Source organism: Benincasa hispida, chromosome 2, assembly GCF_027475165.1.
Source record: "Benincasa hispida cultivar pf3 chromosome 2, pf3_genome.v1.1, whole genome shotgun sequence".
Classification (NCBI taxonomy): Eukaryota; Viridiplantae; Streptophyta; class Magnoliopsida; order Cucurbitales; family Cucurbitaceae; genus Benincasa; species Benincasa hispida.
In genome coordinates, this window is record NC_143479.1 from 9,953,572 (window position 1) to 9,960,944 (window position 7,373).

General features: G+C 29.4%; 1 pseudogene; it reads right to left on the bottom strand.

The window, feature by feature from the left end:
• Positions 1–223: 223 nt before the first annotated feature.
• Positions 224–2,016, bottom strand: LOC120071957 (sugar carrier protein C-like; annotated as a pseudogene).
• Positions 2,017–7,373: the final 5,357 nt, after the last annotated feature.

The window sequence follows — 7,373 nt, forward strand, 5'->3', positions numbered from 1 at the left end:
CATAATAGTTTATGAAATTTACTTTTAAGCATTATGTTATTCTACAGAAAAGAAAATAGACCATAAATTTATGGTGGCATTATCAACAAATAAAGTAGAATTTAAACTTGGAAAAGAAAATTTATTCCATGAGATTAAAACTAAAGGGCTAACACATTAAAGTATTAGGGTAGAAAAAAGAGAAAAAAAAACAATGATGGTAATAAGGTTGAGACTTCAAATCTTAAACTCGAGGACGGGATTTAACAAGTTGTTGAGGCATATATCTACTCCAGAATCAATGTCGTCTTCAAACACTGGACATATCTTCAATAGGGATATCCTTTGTCTCTGAAGAAATAGACGAATAGGGTCATCAAAGCCACGAAGAAAGCAAAGAAAAAGAATAATCCAAATTTCATATGACAAAGCATGATGAGGAAGATCTAGGCAATAAAAAAAGTAAAGAACATATTCACTGAGACTGTTACACTTTGAGCCGCCGATCGAATCTCGAGTGGAAAAATTTCACTTGGGACCAACCATCCCAAAGGCTCCTAAGACCATGCAAAAGCTTGAACATAAATACAGATGAACAATACCACGACAATGGCATACCATTTAGGTAAAAAAGTAACCTCACCAGAAACTCCAAATTCCAAGTAATAAACACAGCAACCAAAACCTACAAATGCCATCTTTTTTATTAGAATCAAAACAATCCAATGATAAAATACATCATTAGTATCATTATTGGCTAAATTTTGTTTTAGAGAACCAAATAAAAATATGCAGATAAAATAACTTTCATTGTTTCAATAATTAAAAAACTAATAAATCTAAAGAAAATTTTTTTGATCACTTGAAAAATGAACATAATGATTCCACCAAGTAAGAAAAGGATCCTCCTTCCCCACTTATCAATGCCATAGACAGATACAAAAGTTGCAAGAGTGTTAATACCACCAGTAATGACAGATGAAAGAAGAGAAGCATTTTCTCCAAAACCAATAGTTTTGAACAACACAGGAGCATATAATATGACCACATTGATACCAGTCAATTGTTGAAAAAATGGAATTAGAATCGACATTACCAGTGGTGGTCTATTTTGTCTCTCTCTCAAATTTTTCCAAGCATGTTTCACTGCTTTAGCAGCCATACTTGCTACCAAGATATCTTGAAATTATGCCTCTACATCCTTCTCAGACACACTGCGAATACATTGGAGCATGACTCTTGCCTTCTCAACTTCACACCTTTCTAACATCGAGTTTGGAGTATCCAGAAGGAATAAAGCTGGGATAGTGATAAATAATGCAGGCACGGCTGCACCACCCAAACTTACCCTCCACCCCCATCCACCATGAATATTAGCAGTACCATAGTTGACAAAATTAGCCACTAGAATACCAATTGTAATGGAAAGTTTAAAAACAACATTAAGAGAACCTCGATATTTAGATGGAGCTATCTCTGAAACATAAAGTGGAATAGATTGAAGTGAAAACCCAACACCAATGCTACGTCCAATGATGAGCATGGCGATATTTTGAGCATCAACATTAACAACAGCGCCAACTAAGAATACAAAGCCACCAAGAAGCATGGACTTCTTACGACCAAAAGTTTTGGTGATCCAAGAGGCTACAAAAGATGCCAAAAGAGTAGCCAAATAAAGAGAAGAAGTAAACATGGTGAGAGTAAGACTGTCAAAATATTGATTGGTAGAAGTGTCTAGAGCTTCTTTCTGATAAGCAGATGGGAAAAATCTTTGAAAAAACGGAGCCATGGAGGTAACACCACCTAATCAACGAAAACAAAAAGAAAAATGGAATGAGCAAAGACTATAGGGAGAAGGAGAAATAAGAGAATAATATCCAAATAATTACCAGAAATACCGATGTCGTAACCAAAGATGAGTCCACCCATGGCAGCAACAATACAAGTTATTAACACATAACAAGTAAGCTCTCTCGGATAGTTCTTTATCCCGCCACCCTCATTATGGTTGAGCTCGAACCCGCTGCCGGCCATCTTGGTTACTGAGTTTGGAGAGCAAAAATTTGGAAAATATAAGTATAACTTGAAAGGAAATATGATTGATGGAAAGAAAGTGATTTTGGTGAATGAAAAGAAGTGATGAATATGAGAATATATACACAAACATTTCCCTATATTGTTAGGAATCCGTTTCCTAACCCAAAATCAAAATCCTTATGTAGGTGGAATATTAGATTAGGGGAAATTATATGATTAAGATTAAAAATATGTTTCCTATTCCTTGTCTAAATATCATCAGAGAGAAATCTAATTGAAAAAATAAAAAATAAAAAATCGAGATTATTATTATCATTATTATCCTTATTATTATTACTCCTATTATAAAAAAAGAGTAGATTTGAGGATATAAATCATATATTAGCATAAAAAGATGAGTTGGCCCCATGTTTTGTCATTTTTATTTTGGGTTTATCTTTTAATATATTAAAATTTTCGAAAAAACGGTATTTAATTTTGTTAACAAAAAGTTGATTAAGGATTGAATTGTTGTTTTGTTGTGATAGGATATATATTAGACATGGAGATATATTACTCAAATAGATTCAAATTTTTTATAAGCAAAATCCAGCCAATTCAACATTAATATCAATTGTTTTCAATTGACATGCTAATTAGTTTCAATATATTAATCTTCAAAAACCAAAATATATATTTTTATGTTAATTTACTTATAAACTTGGTAAGTTGTAATAAGTTCACCACCTCAAATTTATTTTGTTTATATCGGAGTTTATTTTCTTCTTATATTTAAAAGTCTGAAAAATAATTATTTTCTTAGATTTTTTAATCTATTTTTCCTACGGTTCATATGGGGATTCTCAATTCGGTTCAATTCAGTTTTGTTTTCAATTTTTTTTATATGTAAGGTTGTTTGATTTATTATACTCAAACATTATTTCTGTTAATGTCAAATTACCATGACATAATAGTATTAAACGTTATGGATTGGTTGTCGAATGTGATCATTGGAAGTTGGTCGTCGAAAGGAGTCGTTGGAGCTAGTGTCAAAATTGGGGGTCAAAGGCGTTCTTCGTTGGAGTTAGCCATCGAAGTTGGTTGTATAGGTGGTCAATAGAGTTGACCATTGGATGTAGTCATCGAAGGTGGTCATTACTAAAATCAGACATTGGGGGTGGTCTTCACTGGAATTGGTCGCATAGGTGGTTGTCGGAGTTGGTCGCCAAAGGTAGTTGTTAAAGCTTGTTGCCAGGGATGGTCATCACAGAAACTAGGCGTTAAAAGTGGTATTTTGCTAGAGTTGGTTGTTAGAGTGTTTGTCGGAGGTGATCGTGGGAGTTGGTCACTAGATGTGGTTATCAGAGTTGGTCACTGATGGGTAGAATTACTAGAAATAATGGAGTTTTTTTTTTTTTTTTTTTAAAAAAATTTTAATAACTAAGGTGTAGATTGTTTTACGTGAGCAAAAGGGGGTTAGAATAACCTCTGCTCCCCATTATTTTAACACACGCCACAAATGCTAAGTAGGCTATATTATAGCCTACTCAACTCACACCAAGTTTGAGACCTAAACACCGGATCGTTTGGTTGGAAGGTTTTTTGGATGAGAATTGACAATAGCATCCAAAACTCACATTACACAAATTTTAACACTCTGCCTTTCCGTTACACTCTCATTTCCCACATATAAAGGTTTTCCTTTTCCCATCTAAAACTGTAGATTTTCTCTTTTCTCTCTTTTATTTTATATATAATTTCATTTTGAATATAGTTAATTAATTAATGTTAGTTTAATAAATTTAATATAATTATTTATTTTAATAAATCAATAATAACTTATTAAAATATTTACTTAAATTGATATATAAACACCAAATTGATTGAAAAGAGAGAAGAGATAAAAAAGTTAAAAACGTCCAAAAATACAGTTGAAATCTAGATATGAAAAATTTCTTTTAACACATTTATGAATATTAGTTATTGATTAGGCTGATAAGCTAAAAATTAACCATGTCCCATATATTGATTGAAGTATTATGACCAACTCAATTCGATATCTGGTAAATTATCTAATTTTTATGAAAGTGAATTAAAAGCTAATTTCCATCAGTATTTTTTTTTTTAAATCCATGATTTTTCTATATAAAAAAATTCCCTTCTAATGCCAAACCAATTTCTTTTGCTTATGAAAAATAGTTATACAGCTGCATTTTCCAATGTCAATCTTATTTTTCCTTTTATAGATCTCCTATTTTTATGATAGTTGGAAGGGTACGTGCAAATGTTTATTACTTATTTTTTATGATTAAATTTAGATTTGATTTCCAATTAAACATCTAACAAAAAATCTTCCTTTTCCAAATTTCTTCAAATCCCAAATATACCTATTTAATTACAATTGAATAAAAATACATAAAAATTATATGAAAACGTGATTTTTTTTTTTGTACTGGAGGCTCATGAGAAAATGCATACAAATCAATCATTCGAAAAGACATACAATATAAATAAATAAAGAGAATTTATTTTTCCAACTCTAAAAAAGCAAATAAGAAAATAAAATAATAGTATTCTAATATCCAAATCTAATTGTTCCACTTAAGCATGAATTCAATTTTTTTTTATTTAGTATAATAAAGATAGGGAGATTCAAATCATATACATATTGGTGACTAACACATTCGTATGTCAATCGAGTTTGACATGACAAAATCAAATTGAATATTTGGCTCACTAACATGATTTGAGTTTAGTTGGCATAATACACATCGACATTCTATTTGTTACCTACAACATATATTCACAAAATATTCCATCACTTTTTTTAATCATTAATCAAATCAATCATCATCTAATTAACGGATCTAATTAAAAACCCCCAATTCCTCTTTGTCACATATTTAAATTCCTTAAAATTTAGAATTTAAACGTTTACTTTCGATTAAAATATCTTCATGGTCAGTGAAATTGCAAAACTGATGGAAATTACATGAACTATGTGGACATTATGATTTTAATGGAAAATTATCAGAAATAACATGTTGAAATTTTCATCTTACAAAATTAGCAAAAATTTTTAAAATACGTTCAAATAATTTTTCTGGGTCCATTCGGGCGGGACTTAGTTAAATAATTAACTTTTTCTAACTTATCGATTGTTTTGGTCATTTTGGTCTTTCTCCCTACTTCTTATTCTTATAGGTTAAACACAAAGATTCTACTGATTTTCTCAAATATTATGTAATCTACCCAATTTTTATACTGAATCAAATATATTTTTAAATTTTCTCCAAATTCGGTTATCTTTGGCTAATATTATATTCAACTCTTATGTAAGTTTTCAAAACTTTATAATTATATGAATTTCAAGATTTCCAAATAAATTTACCTATTTGATTTTTTTCAGATGGATGATTGCATTTTGATTTTTAAATTTCGGAAAAGATTAAATTTTGCAAAAAAAAAAAAAAAAAAAAAGAAAAAAGAAAAAAAAGAAAAAAGAAAAAAGAAAAAGGTAAGATAGGGAAAATATATAAAATCTCGGTACTAATCTGCTCGAGAATTTCACTGATCTCAGTGTTAATCTACCTGAGATTATTATAGAGATTTTATATATTTTCCATTTCTTACCTATTCTTTTTTTGAAAAATTTAATCTTTACGAAAATGTAAAAATCAAAACCGTAAACACTTGAGATCAATCCAAAAAATCCATTTTCATAATTGGTAAATTGATTTGAAAATTATTGGGCTAAAGATTTAAAAACTACATAGAACTTTGATATAATATTTGGTAAAGATAATTACACTCGGAGAAAATTTGAAAATATAGAAGATTTGGTATAAGATTAGATTACATAATATTTGGAAAAAATTAGCAAAATCTTTGTAGATTTACATAGAAAGGTCCAAAAAGCTAAAACAATCGATAAATTACAAAAAGTTATTTTTTAAAGTAAATATTGGAGGTCGATCTCGTCCAAGATGAATCAAGAAAACTGTTTGAACGAATTTTAAAAAAGATGGTAGTTTTGTAAAATGCAAACTTCAATGTGCTATTTCTGGCAATTTTCCAACCTCGATTTTAATTCATCTTAATGGTTTTTAGTTCATGGTTCACCAATTACTAATTTGTTTTAGTCTCATCTGAGCTCGCGTCGTCATGAAAATTCTTAACTTTGATATAAATTTGTTTCATCACAATTTAGATTTGAAATATAATAGATTAATTAATGGGTTGGTTGAACATATAACAATCATACCAAAAATAATAAAAAAAATGTAGAACAAAGATAAACATATTAGGGATATGGTATAAAATTAGTGCCAGATATCATTGATATTAGTTATCAGTGATAGTTATATAGGTAAAGTACTAAAAACCCCTCACGTAGCCCACTATTTCACGCTCATTTTTCTGGTTTTCTCAAATTGAAAACTACTACTAATAGCAGCTATCAATGATAGCAACTGATAGCATCATTAATAATTGCTATCAATTTCTATCATTAATAGAAGCTATCAGTGATAGTTTTCAATTTGAGAAATATTAATATAACCTTAAAATAGTAACACTTGAAATATTACCTTTCAAGTTGCTATCAGTTTTTAATGGTTATCATTGATACACTTTAATTAATTGGAATCAAAGTTGAAATATTAACACGTAAGCTATTAGTGGATATCAATGATAGACTTTTTTAAGTAGTTATCAACTTTTAAAAGGAAACTATCATCTTTAAAAAATTAACATTTAAAGCTATAAGTGATAGAAGTCTATCAATAAGAGGTCTATAAGTTACTATCTCTAATATTTACCTAAGTCATATCATCAATATCATCATTTTATTGATACATACTTAAGTCATATCACTAATATACGAATATCACTGATAGCTATGACTATCATTGATAGCTTCAATCACTAGTTATCACGGATAACTTTTAGCAGTGACTCTCAATGGTAGACTTTTGTATCATTGATACCATCAATAAATAGATATCGCATAACTTCTATCACTGATATCACTTATATCGTAGTTATCGGTGATAGCTTCTATCATTGATAACATGTTATTAGAGATAACTTTTGTCATTCCCTTTTACCATCAAATAACTTGTTATCAGTATTATTGATAGCTTCTATCACTGATAACATGCTAGTAGTGATAACTCATAGACATTCCACTTACACTTTAGTTCGAGATTAAACTTTATTAATTAAATTCACTAATTTGGCTATCAATGATAGATTTTTATAAGTGGACATTAATTGGGAAAAAAATCATCAAATGTTAAGCTATCAATGATAGAAAATATTAGTCGCTAGTGACTATCAATTTCGAAAGATTAATACTCAAAGCTATAAGTGGC